The following is a 14659-nucleotide window of genomic DNA, read 5'->3' on the forward strand; positions in this document are numbered from 1 at the left end:
AATAATTTTGATCAAAATAATGAAAATAACAAATACATGAATGAACTTGAACTTATTTATCTTCAGTGAACCGGCTTCCCTTTCATCATCTTACATAGCAAAGGATAAAAGAGGATACCACTTACAGTATTCCTCTCTTGTTATCTTCAGCAGCAGATTTTTTTTAAGTTGTTGTTCACACTTGTATTCAAGCTCATACTGAAGTCTCATAAATCCTTTCCAAGCCTTTCAATTTCATCAATAAGGTAGTCAACATCTGCTCGCCTTGTGGCAGGGTTAGAAAAAACCATTCGAAGAAAATTTACTTTGTCCCCACATGGCTGGTAGCTTATCACGGTTGCGCCTTCCTTCACCATCTGTGTTTAATCTTCGGAGCAATCTGTGTGTAAATGTAAATATTATTAAAAGGTAATTTTACAAGTATATGCTCTCCCACATTCTAGATGGCTACATAACTATCATTAGTTCGGAGTAAATAGCAGGCAATTTAAAACTATCAGGGATAATTTTTAAGAAGAGGCTTAGTACAGGAAAAAAAAATACACCCATCATGCTCTACATTCATACTGTAGCTCTCATTACTTCACAATGACCAGATGCATAAAATAAGATAAATGTGCTAGAATGCATTAAAGAAGGTTGTATGATATCTTGCTTATATTTATATGGCAATTCAAATAGAAGTATCTGAGAAAGAGGTGAAAGGAAATAGGAAATGGAAAAATGGCATGTTTTGGTATTATAACTTTCATTATTTGAATTATTCTACTACATCTTGAGTTTTTCTACAAGGTCACTGTTTTGCAGCAAAACAGTTTCTTTGTGAATTTCACAGAAACAAATCCCGCCTGTGTAATCATCCTGTATGGCTCTTCCAACAACAACACACACATGACACTGGATCACATTAGTACCTTCTCGGGTTATTATCAACAGGGCAAAGTGGCGCGGACGCTCAGGAAAGCCAGAAGAGGGCATTCTAGAACACCTCAACCTGCTCCTCTTCTCAAAACGTTTGCTTCTGCACACAGTTCATTTTTAAAATGCTGCAGATGCTATCCATGACTTAACTTCCCCCTAAGGCTTATGTAATGGCTGTGTAGAAGCCAATACATATTTATGTCCCTTTTAGTCGGGCATTTCATGTAGTGTCCTTCCCTAGTTAATATTTTAGTTAATCAAGATGATCATAAAATAATAGATACTAGTTATTGCCTGCAATATTTTAAGGAATTGTTTCATGGTCTTCCCCTTGCCTTCCATCCAGGAACATGTCCCTGAGAGGGACAGCTCACTGGTAAACAAGCTGTGTGTACCTCGGGGGCTGGCTTGCAAGTCTGTGTAAATACGTGCCTTATTAGCTCTCAGCTGGTAGTAACTGCCCTCATGGAAGACCACACTTGAAAACTATGAAGAGTTTCACTTAAAACTTACCTCAAACCATGAAATATTTTAACAAGTAGTATTATGAGAAGCAAAAAGTAAAACAAAACAATCTTTATTTTCACTTAGGACTTACAAGCCCAGTGAGATTTTGATGATTGAAAAAGCTGAAGCTCTTAAATACTGAAATCAGAGAGTTTGTGTTCAGTGCATGCCAGGACACCTCACATTACCCAACATAAGTGGTTATGATGTTGGCATAACTCAAAGTAAAATGTGTATCTGTGATGCATGCTTAAGATTGGTTAAAAACTTACAATAAATATATGTGATAAATTACATATAATGGTGGTGATCCTCTTTACTTTAACATATATCATTAAGGTAAAGACAAAATATCCCCCGTGCTATGATATTCATTTGGATTTTTTTTCAGTATTATTGTTTATTGTTCTCTAATAAAATCTCACATTCTTGCTCAGATGATCTTTTGATAAGTATTTCAAATTTTGTAACACTTCTCCAACTACCTCTTCTATTGCTGTTAAGAATTGTAATGATTTATATTCTTGTCTTCTCTCCTACTAAGCTTTTTTAGCCAATTTGGGACTGGGATTCTGTCTAATTTATTTTATACCTCTAACTCTTATTGGAACACCTGATATACATTAATTGATGAATGGCTTAAGCAAGAGTAAGAAACTCAGCATATTTCATATTAAATACTCAGTAAATATTTTTCAATTATATAAATTATGACTGGATTAATTTGCAAAATGACTGACATGTTGAGATTGAGCTCATCTCTATACAAGTATTAAATTAATGGCTTGGGGCCACATGACCACCATGTACTAGCCAGTCAAACTAACCAAACAGACACATTATTTAAAAGGCAATATTAAAATTAAAAACAACACACACACACACACACACACACACACACACACACACACACACACACTTACCTTTTGGAGTTCTTGATCTCTTTCAAAACCTTTTGGCATATGTTTAAGTCTTGGTGGAAAATACCAGAAGCAGACATTGGTGAACTCAGGCTAAATCAAACAAAAATTTTACAAGTATCCTTAAAACCCTACCTAATTCCTTAAGTATTTCAGAGGTATTTTAATGAATTTGATTGTTAATATGTTTAAAAATAGTTTTTAAGGACGTAATACACATCAGACCCTGGGCACAGAGACAACAGAAATGGGCACTGTCCTCACAGAGTTCCCAGTTTGGCATAGGCTCCTGCTGTCTTTCTGGAAAACCTCTCCTACCACAATTCTTGGTGACTTTCCTGTCTTTGCAGGTCATCCTCAACGTGCTCTGGGCTATCAGTTCCCTCAGAGATCTTCAGCCGCCCATTCCATGACCATTCCTCAAAATATTTTAAACAATAATGCTAGTTCCAGTTTCATATTTGAGAAAGGTCATTTGGGTTGAAATATGGACAATGGATTAGAGGAGAGAACAAGTGGAGAGAGAAGAATATTAGCTATTAGAATATTAGGCTATGATAGTAAGGCAGGAAAGAATGGAGAAGACTTCACTAAAACAGTGGCTGTGGGTACAGATCGGAGGACTTATATTTCCAAAATCTCCGACATATATAATTAACCTCTCTCTGAATTCACCTTGAAATAACCTCTAAAAGGTTATTTCACTGGTTTCAGTGACTGGATGTCTTTCACATAGATAAAAAGCGTAAGAGAACTTTACTTAAATTTAAGCTCATTTCAGAAAGGAAAATAAACTCGTAGAGTATATACAGTATTTAAAAAAAGGCAGACTTTTGGGCGCCTGGGTGGCCCAGTTGGTTAAGTGTCTGACTCTTGATTTCAGCTCAGGTCTTGATCTCAGGGTCATGAGATCCAGCCCCATGTGGGGCTCCACACTGGGTGTGGAGCCTGCTTAAGATTCTCTCTCTCTCTCTCCCCCTCTGCCCCTTCCTTTCCTCTCTCTCTCTAAAAAAATATTAAATTAAAAAAAAGACTTTACTTCTAGTTTCCACTTAAGACTGCAAGAGACTCACAAAAATTAAGATAATAATATAGTCAGAGGAAAACAGTTTCAAAGACAGACAAAGCATATTTTTTCCCTAACAGTTGTTTTTATTAGCATGGCTTCATGCCATTGGATGGTTGACTGGGACTTGGATAGGAAAATGGACAAAATGCTGGCAAAAATCTCAATTTTTTCATTAATATCTACTTAGTAGCTTAATAATGATCTACTAAAGATTATCATAACTTGAAGTCCACCTTCTCCTATGATCTACTGTCCAGAAACCCAGCTGCATAGTATAACATACAAGAAAAAAGTTAGGAACAATTAAATTACTGTTATTCTGTGCCAGAGAAATCAGAAAAGCAATTGTAACCAAGTAGTTTTAATTGTCTTAAAAATGAAATATTGAATATAATCATCAAAGTCTTTTGAACCCTTGGCATACAAGACATAAAACTTAAATGAAACAGGTTTTAAAACCTAAGTGATTTGCATTTAGATAAGATAAAAATATTTATGATACTTGCTAAGTATACTTTTAAAATGATCTCAGATAAGATTCAGGTAAGAATTCTCAGCAAAGTATAAACCAATTAAATTATAAAAAAAAGAAAAGACGTCCTTACCTCTGCATCAAACACAAGCTTAAAGTTATCTTTTTTCTTCAAAACCTTATAGAAGTATTTTGCAAGTTCCATATATCTGTTGATCTGTGCCTCAAAGCCACGGGTTCCCTATAATTAAAAAAAAAATCAAAATAAAGTTTCCATTCAAAAGTAAGTTTCCTTAAATTACATTGAAAAAGTTCCTGAAATTGATTATAATTATTTAAATGTACTTATTTAAATAATGTGATTATTATCTTACTACTAGTAGGTGTTCTCCATTATTACTTCATTTTTATTTCCAGATCCTCATCCCCCTTTGATCCCTACTGTCTGTGACCTTAAGGCCAATTACTTAGCCTTCCATACTGCAGTGCCTAGATCTACACATGTTCGCTAAATATTTTGACATGTAATTTTCATCTGTCTAGTATGTAGAGCAAATTTTTAAAAATTACATATAATGTTATGAGGAGTGGGAGAAATACTACAAATAAAGCTCTTGGCATATTTGCCAGCAGAATGTATTTAAAAATTAACAACCGTTGAGCTTCTGCTACTACACAGGCATGTAGTTCAGTACTTGAATCACTTGGTTAAATTTACTTTTAGAAGAGCCCTAAAAGGTGGGCAACTGAGACACAGAAGCATTGTCCAGTCTGTGTCTCCACCTACCTTCTTTTCCTTGGTGATTTCTGCTTGTCTCATGGTACTAAGCCCTATACAGGGGGTGAATTTCCCACCCCCTGTTTTCATTTGAGACCTTCTCTCTGAATCTCAGACTTATATACTAAACTACTTATTCAACTCTCCACTGAGATGACTAATGAACATCTCAAAATGGCATGTCCAAGACTGAACTCCTCATCTTTCTACACAAACCTGTCCACTGCCACTCTGCCAGCCCAGTCACTCTCTCCCCATTACTGAAATTGCCTCCTAACTGATCTCTGCTTCTGTCCATACACCTATAACCCAAAATGTGGGTATGCATTCACAGTTATTCTAGGCTTTACAACCACATGAAGTGGCAAGTTAGAGGATTCTCAAAACATAAGCCTTTGTAATCAGAGCTGGCTTCATGGGCATACCACCTGCACGGTCACGCAGGCCCTATACTCAGAAGGGTTTTGTGTTTAATTTAATTCTCTGCCATTGCTGTCCTGAAATTCTTTAAAATTTTGCCTTGGGCTTGTGTTTGTAGGTAAAGTGAGTAAAGTGTGCCTAATGAGACAGTGGATCATGCATGTGAGCTAAGGAGATACAGGTAACTTCCATGTCTTGCCACCTCACCACACACAGCATTTGCAATGTTCAAGGAACACAGAATTCCACTGGCCCTGTCGTATGTGGGAGCTCCGTGACCCTCCACGCAAGTACAGGTGAACCCAACTGAGCAAGCGGGGATGTTAAGAGCCCTAAGAGACCACACTTTATGCTCAAACCAGAACTTGTTTCCAACAGAATTCGTTTCCTTCACTCCTTATCCTTTTCAGTGAATTCAATACCTTTCTCCACAGGAAGTATGTATGTACATTTTGTGTAATATTTATAATATGTATATTTTATATGTACACATATATAATATGTGTAAAAAATTTAATTACATGAATATGTGGTTAGAACCAACAACTCTCACAATTTTGAACAAACATTCATTTGGAAAAGGCATTGTTAGTATTTGAAATGCTTAAGAATAGGAATGATTCAATATCAATGGACTGATGGATTGTGATAACCACGTTATCACCTGATATTATGCCAGAAATTTTTCTTTGAGGGCAATCTGGTTCGGGGGAAGCTATAAACTGTTAAAAAGGGAAGCAGAAAAGTTAATAGAAATTGATTGATGAAGAATGTTCCTACTTTCAATTCTGAAGAAATGAGGCCAAGGATCATTGAAGTGATTACCATAGAGTTTACTACTCTCCAGGAATTTTCCATATAGAACTTTTGGTGGCATTCATGCATATTGAATTGGCATTTAAAAACATCAAGGTATGTGTCCATATTGCAAATGCATCTTTAAGCTCTGTGAAAAAAAATCTACAGAGGTTGAATATTAAAGACAATGGCACTTGCAGTTAAAGCTTTATTGGCCCCCATTAGCCCATGTTCTCCAAAAAGCAGACATCATGATGAGATTAAAAGTGCCAGGATTTTAGTGGTGGAAGTAACTTGTTGGAAGAGAGTAGGAGGAGTTGTTCAGATTGCGAGAAGAAGTCAGACCCTAAGTGAAGGGGAAAGGGGGGCTAAATGGCCTGAGCTCCCTAGACTACCATGAAGTCTGAGGAAAATACAGAAAGGCCAGTGGGGAGGGCCCTCACACCAAGTCAGCTGTCAGAAGAGCCTTACGCCTCTCGGGAAGGGGAATGCCTTAGAATCCTAGACTCAGTCACTGGCTGGGAGAAAACTTTGGGAAACAGTCCCGGGGCAAATGTAATTATGAATTTAAGAGAAGCAGATGGGGCTTTTGGACAATTAAACTCCCCATAGCATTCTCATGGCCAAAACAGATTCATTTTAAGAATCCAAAAGTGGTCCAACCCATGTAGAAAAATCCATGTAAAAGGAAGCTTTTGTGTTATATTTGCTTTTTTGCATGTATAGTCAATGTTTGTAGCATCTTATATTAGTATATGATTTTCTCCTTATTTTTATAACCTATCACAGTATTTTATGTAATTGATTTTATTTATAAGAAATACGAATTTCACTAACAGTGGCTCCTCTTTCTACCATCAGTGAAGTATGCATTCTGTAATTAGAGCAAAGGAGGACAAAATTTTTCAAACTTGCAAGTCAACTCCTCCCTTTCGAACCTGCCATGCACATTTCCTGAACTTGATCTCCAGTGTGAGTCATGTTTTTTTTTTTTAATGGGAAAAGCATTTGTATTCTGGTGTATACTGAGTTTTTATGTAATCATCTGCACCCACGGAAAGGGTATTAAATTTTTCTTATCTCCCCAGGAGTCAAATGCCTTTCAAAAGAGGATACTTTAGCATTCAGGAGTAAACTTGAGCTCTCTCCTTCCCTCCCTCTCCCTCTGATTGGGTGTGCCAGCTCAAGTACAAGATTCCAGTTTCCGAACTGCAGGCTCCCTGTCCTGTGGTAGAAATCTCCTTCGCACGCATAGGGTGATGTGACATGGCCTCACCGTGTTGCCCTGAGGGGGAACCGGGGTATGGGAAACTGACACTGAGATATTCTCTAAGTAAATAGGTGATCTTCCTCTGATTCGGAAACCTTATGTTTATAAGAAAGATGAAGTAAATAAATATAGATACTAAATATTCATTGGTCACATCTGTTTTATAGAAGGCCAAACAAGGTGGCCCAAGTACACAGTTCTTTGACAGTCTAGCTTACTCCAGGCCAAAGGTGCTTATCTGTACCTTTTAAACTGCAGGTTATAGGCCATTGGTGGGTAATAGAACCAGTTAAGTGGGTCATTCCAGCTTTTCTTTCAAAGAGAAAGAGTAGAATAGAAAATATTAGAGAATTTCATATTATAAGGTGTTTTCCTGAAACTTTTGTTTTAATTGTGTGTGTGTATATGTATTATTGGGCCACAACATAAAATTTATTTCTTACTGTGGATTGCATTAAAAAAGGTTAAATGCCACTCCTCTATTGTATAAAATAATAGATGAACTCTATGATGCTTTTCATAATCCCTTATATATATAATTTCTTTTATAAATGTTTTGATATATATTGAGCATTTATGAGTTCAAGGACAAACCTGTTGACAATATCTAGGTGTATATACTCATTTAAGGAAAGTCAAGGTATATGCAGTGACTGACAGCTAAGCTTTAGCAGAACCAGCAACCTCTTACAGAATTCAGGAGGTCCATGAGAATATTTACATAAATAAAATCTGTACAGAATCAGACTGAGGGATATTTGGATTATCAGTGTCTGAGAGATCTACACAAAATTTTGAGCTTTGTGTTTGCAAAAATTTGAACTTAGAATATTTTTTAAAGCAAGTTTAAACAAAATTTCCAAACTGGATATTTAAAAATCTTCAGGAAAAGAACTTAGACAATGCATATCTTTGAATAGTGAAAGTTATCAGTGAAACTCCAAGATGAACTAATAGCTGATTGTCTTCCTGAGTAACTGATATTCTTGTATCAGAATGTTGCCTATTCATCAGGCTGTTGCTGGGTGACTTCTATGAAAAGTGGTATCTCTGGTTTTGTGGTAATAGATTTCTAACAACAACAACAAAAAAGACGTCAAATTAAATAGCAGTGTCAGTAATACATTATAGATGGTGTTAGTTCATGTCAAAGCTTTCATCTGCACAGAACCCAATGTCCATCTTTCTACAGAGGACTGGGGATGGAGTGATAGAAACAGCTTCTAAAAGCATGCTAATTATTTAAGTTAAAACACATAAATAAGGGGCAGGCGAAGGGTACAGAACATGTCCTGCTGTTGTCATAATCTTTGGAGAGACCATCTGCTGATCTTGACTCCAAGGTAGATTGCACATCCATGAATAAATAAGGGTTCACATTTGAGAATCTATATTGACTTAAGTCTAGTTGACTATTAACAATTCCAATGAGTAGGAGGGAAAAAACAGTTTTTTTAAAAAAAAGTTGCAGACAAGTTTATATTCTTTTTTTTTTAAAGATTTTATTTATTTATTTGAGAGAGAGAGAATGAGAGATAGAGAGCACGAGAGGGAAGAGGGTCAGAGGGAGAAGCAGACTCCCTGCTGAGCAGGGAGCCCGATGTGGGACTCGATCCCGGGACTCCAGGATCCTGACCTGAGCCGAAGGCAGTCGCTTAACCAACTGAGCCACCCAGGCGCCCGACAAGTTTATATTCTTATCAGATTTTTATTCCTACAGTTTGGTAGAGTATATAGTAACAGTGGGACATGCCCTCAGTTAGGGTTTAGACCTGAGAAGCCAAGCTTGTCATCTGTAATTAGAAACATAGCGGTTTTCTTGAGCGAAGTTTAGGAAAATGATGAGACTAAAACTTTGGAAAAGACACCCAAATAGAACTCTAAAAAAATGGAATAATCTATACTCTTTATCCAAATGAGGAGGACCTACTAAAAGGGATGACAAATTCCTACCTTTGGTTTCCGCATTAACTGTAGCTTAAAGATATCAACATGTCAGCCACACTGAATAGTTTTATCCCCAGTGTCAAAGTCTACATTGTAGACTTTATCTGGCTGGAAAAGATATCCAGCTCGCATCTGGTTGCATGCTTCCAGAAGACCCTAAAGAAGGAATAATATATCTACGTGCAGACTATATACATTTCAATAAGAAACCACTATTATTTATTTCAGTTAACTTAGCATTTCTATTTTACATACACTTTTTTTTGGTTACCTTCATTTATTTTATTTTTTAAAATTGTATAAAGTTTTGCGTTTTAATTCTGGTATAGTTAACATACAGTGTTATATTACTTTCGGGTGTATAATCGAGTGATTCAACAATTCTGTATGTTATTCAGTGCATGCACTTTTAAAGAGAATTTTATCTTATATAAAAATATGTTACTTTTCTAGGATTTTAATATATCCAGTTGTTCTTTGGGTTTATCTGGAACAACAGATGGTATAATTGGATTAACATGATTTCTATATTTTTCTTTAACTTTTCTCAAAGTCCTTGAAGTTTTGCTGCTCTTTGAAATCACTTGCTACTATATATTGAAGTTAATGAGAACTGAGGGCCTCGTTCACTTGAACTAAACTATCCCATGAATCAGCCGTTCGGGTGCCAGTTAGCAAACTGCTCTGAGAGTCACAGTAGGTAGAGAATAAAGTAACCCATTCATTTAATTTTGTGCTTCTCACATAAAAGATGTTGAAAGAATGGAGAAATATCTGCTTTGGAGGGTTAAGAAGAAACCACTAGAGAAAAGAAATGTTTCCCATCACCCAGTTAAAGAGAGACTTTTCTCAAAGGGTGTGCACAACCAAGGCTAAATCCGCGTGCACAGACGGGGTACCGTTTAAATATACGTTAAGCATAATTTTGTACAAGAAGCAAATAACAATATTATGTGTTTATTATCACACTGGCCGCTTCACAAATAGTATATCATTTGAGCCTCACAGAAAACTCATAGCAGAGGTACTATTGTTATATCATTTTTGTAGACTGAGGAAATGGATACTTTAACATATTGAGCAATCTTCAAGGTCACATAAACAAACAGTGATCAATCTGGGATCTGACAGAAGGGCAGTTTGTCTTGGAGTTTGTGGAAACCCAACTTCAAAGGAAAAATCTCACACTCCTTTGTTTAGGATAGGCTGTGGATCAGGAGCACAATGTGGTGGTAAGAATTGAAGTATTTAGGGGAAAGGAATAGAAATGATACCTTGAAAAGAGTGCCTTATGTATCTATATGTTAGGACTCCTCTTTACACATGTAAATATTTTCTTAGTTTACTTCAAACTCCCTTTTAATGTTATGTTAGACAAGAGCTGGAGACTATTTAAAATACTTTAAAACAGCATAATCAGTGTAAGTTTTATCCACTCTCCTGATGGGATGAGTAAGCTACGTTAGTCATATTTACCCACAATCTGTTGCGCACTGTGCGGGGGCCATGGATTTGTGGCGAGCAAAGGTGGAAATGCTCTGCCCCACTGACCTTACAACCTGGGCTTCAGGAGGTTGGGTGGGTTGGACACTAAACCAAATATGACACATGTGGATGTGAAATTGTACCCAGGTTAAATGCTATGAAGGAGTTTCACAGTGTTGGAATATTCTGCTCTAAGGATCAAGGATTTTTCCCTTAGTCTGAAAGTCTAGGAAGACCTCTGGGTAAAAGTCATTTTCGAGTTCAGTGGGAGCTAAACTAGAAAGATGCTAGGGGGAAGGTGTGGGAGACAAAATGGAGCCAGACCCTGATAGGCAGAAGCAGAAACTCCTGTGAAGGTCGTAGGGTACAAGCTGCATGACTCCTGGGAAGTAAGGGCAGGTCAAGGGATATCAAGGGCAGAAACCAAAAGGAAGCACAAGATGAATGGGACAGCCGAGAAGGGTATGGGCTGTACCTCCCAGGCTTTGTAGGCCATGTCAGGGATTTTAATCCCCATCCTAAAAGCAATGAGAAGCCACTGAATGGGTTTCAATTTTGCACTATGAAAAAGTCCTTCTGGTTGAAAGAGATTGACATGATTAGCACTTCATTTCAAAAACACACAGCACAGGGCGCCTGGGTGGCTCAGTCATTAAGCATCTGCCTTTGGGTCAGGTCATGATCTCAGGGTCCTGGGATTGAGCCCTGCATCGGGCTCCCTGCTCTGCGGGAAGCCTGCTTCTCCCTCTCCCACTCCCCCTGCTTGTGTTCCCTCTCTCGCTGTGTGTCTCTCTGTCAAATAAATAAATAAAATCTTTAAAAAAACAAAAACAAAAGCACACGGCACTTCCTTTCCCTTGAAAAATTAAATAAAAGGGCGCCTGGGTGGCTCAGTTGGTTGGGCGACTGCCTTCGGCTCAGGTCATGATCCTGGAGTCCCGGGATCGAGTCCCACATCGGGCTCCCTGCTCAGCGGGGAGTCTGCTTCTCCCTCTGACCCTCCCCCCTCTCATGTGCTCTCTCTCTCTCTCATTCTCTCTCTCAAATAAATAAATAAATAAAATCTTTAACATAAATAAATAAATAAATATTTAAATAAAAGACATTTAAAATAGTTTTAATTGTATTTTATCTACAATTACAGCAAAATATATATATGTATAGTGCTTATATGTGCCTTTTCAGCATCAGAAAATATATTCATCAAATACTGAATATACTTGGTTTATTTTTTTTATTTTTTTATTTTATTTTATTTTTTTTAAAGATTTTATTTATTTATTTGACAGAGAGACACAGCGAGAGAGGGAACACAAGCAGGGGGAGTGGGCGAGCGAGAAGCAGGCTTCCCACTGAGCGGGGAGCCCGATGTGGGGCTCGATCCCAGGACCCTGGGATCATGACCTGAGCCGAAGGCAGACGCTTAACGACTGAGCCACCCAGGCGCCCCTTGAATATACTTGGTTTAAACTGCTCATTAAGGCATGAGTTAAAATGGTGTAATGTGCAACCTTAGGCACTCAGATGGTTTAATAGATAAGGATCAAATGTTCCTCTTAATTTAAGGCTACACCACAATAGGCTTATTTTCCAGAGATGACCCTAAAAATAGTGAAAGCTTTAGTAGTTTGGGGGTTCTATTCTCCCTCCATTGATCATCTATCTGTCTTTAAGAAATGATAAAAAAGAAGTATAAAACAAGAAAACAGAAACTTAACTTCTTTGAGGAACACATGATATGTGATAACAGAATAAAACGTACTATTTCAATGTACTCACTATGGATGAAGAAATCAGGGAAGACTGCAAAACATTTGTTTTTGAGTCTTAAACATAAAGCTATCAGAAATCTGAACGTTGAAGACAGACCTGTTAGCAACAGGAAGAGGGAGCAAACTCAGAAGCTTCTTAAAGAAAACAAATGTAGTCAAACTATAACTTCCAAATATTGCACACACAGGAGAGGACAGGAAGGAGTAGCCTATTAACCTGCAGGCTTCAAACACAAGGCAGCTGCCCTTTTATTGAAGGCATATATTGAAGGAATATGGCCGCCATGTGGCCAACTTCAGTCTGAAGCAGAGCTAAAAGTTCCAGCCTGCATCTCTGAGAATGGCCTAGGCTAAGAGAGAATAAAGACTCTTTCAGAAGAGACAGAGTGGGCACTGAGTACTCAAGAGTGAGTTTCTTAAATTCCATATATAAGTGAAATCACATGGTATTTATCTTTCTCTGGCTGACTTACTTTGCTTAAGCAAGATACCGTCTAGCTCCATCCACATGGTGGCAAATGGCAAGATTTTATTTTTATGGCTGAAAGAGAGAGGCAAACCAAGAAACACACTCTTAACCCTAGAGAACAAACTGATGGTCACCAGAGGGGAGGTGGTGGGAGGGATGGGGGAAATAGATGATGGGGATTAAGGAGGGCACTTGAGATAAGCACAATATATTGTACACCAGAAACTAATATTACCCTGTATGTTAACTACACTAGAATTTAAACACTATTTAAAAATAATTAAAATATTTTTTTTAAAAAAAGAGTAAGTTAAGGCAATTGTAATAAGAACACTGACACTTTATTTTTATATCCAAACTCTTTGGATTGCTGGTGAGTAAGAGAGAAAGAAAATAAAGCTATAACTGATACTACATAAAATGCATTTGCATTTCTGACAATGACATGGAGATAAGAATTCCTAAGTTGAACTTCATCATTGTATCCTTCCTTGGAGGAGATCATGGGCTCAGCTCTTTGTGTAGCATTGCGTTTACTATTGATGGAGATAAAATACACAAATGAATGAGCAGATAATAATTTCATACAACCCATAAATTTGTGCTTTCTATGCTAAAAATATATTGCAGTTACTCATAGTTATCTACACTTAAAATAAGCGACATTTTTGGCCCTACACTTTGAAATAACAAATGGCCTGTGGGCCAAATTTGATCCGTAAGAGACATTTTGTTTGTTCATGGTGTTTTTAATAAGTGTGGCATGAATGATCAAGTTTTTTATAGACCTCATCACTGCCCACTGTGTCATCCCAGATCTTATCCACCCATGGAGGTACCACCTGTGCTTACAGTCATTTGGTTTTGTGGCACCTCAATGACCCAGTGGCTACTTAAAGATCAAGGGAGAAGGGTCAGTTTAGGAGGGCAAATTGTACTGCACTGTGCTAATTCTATAAGGCCATAATTATTTTGATTTTAAACATTCACAATGAAGCTAGTCTTTACCAAGACATCCATCACAGCACTACTTAAAAATAGAAATCATTTACTTTGTCCCAGATGAGGATAGCAGAGCACTGAAGGGGGACACCCATGGGTTTCTGTGGATTCCAGGTCACAGAGTTGGCCCTAGGTGATAAAACAGCTCCAATCAGTGCTCACAGTCTAATGAAAGAGAACAGAAGCCTAAACAGGTAATTTTGCTTTCACAAGCAATGACGCAGGTCTCACCTTTCAATGCCACTGAGTTTATGGGAGTGGTTTCTGGACAGCAATAATCCACCTCCCCAGGCTGCCTACAGGTACAAAAGATATGTGTTCTTCTATTAATTCTTTCTTTTTAAATAGCATCGGCCGCTTTTTCCCATGTTAAATTATTTCAAACTTTGATGACGCTTTAATTGCTGTGTTAGATAATTATAAACTTGGCTATCATTATACTACTTATAAGAACAATGCATTTTAAAATTTCCTCCTGTGAATTCTCATTGCCTATTCGTGACACGGTAAAGTTTTAGGTTTCTAATTAATTCAAACACCTTTTGTATAATTTCCAGAGACAGATAAAAAAGTTGGCATCAAATTTGGCAATGCCACAGAAAAATTAGCATCTCTCCCATATTGTATAATTTTAAATTTGTCTAACTCTTACCAAAGCTGAAGAAAGTTTTGCCCAAAGTCATTGTACTAAATTAATAGCATCAAAAATTGTGATTTCCTTAAATTGTGATTTCCTTAATATGTATTAATTTTAAAATGTTTATTAGAGTAATGGGCTAAATCTTCTTTTGATTTAAAATCAGGTTTAAGGGGCATCTGGGTGGCTTAG

The 14659-nt window shown here is 37.2% G+C and overlaps 1 pseudogene; it reads right to left on the reverse strand.

The window, feature by feature from the left end:
* Window positions 1-206: 206 nt before the first annotated feature.
* The window catches only part of LOC112834986 (glutamate decarboxylase 1-like), a 31414-nt pseudogene continuing 16961 nt past the window's right edge, over window positions 207-14659 (reverse strand).

This window comes from Callorhinus ursinus, unplaced genomic scaffold, assembly GCF_003265705.2.
Source record: "Callorhinus ursinus isolate GAN/ISIS: 27379988/994484 unplaced genomic scaffold, GSC_fseal_2.0 scaffold11, whole genome shotgun sequence".
NCBI lineage: Eukaryota > Metazoa > Chordata > Mammalia > Carnivora > Otariidae > Callorhinus > Callorhinus ursinus.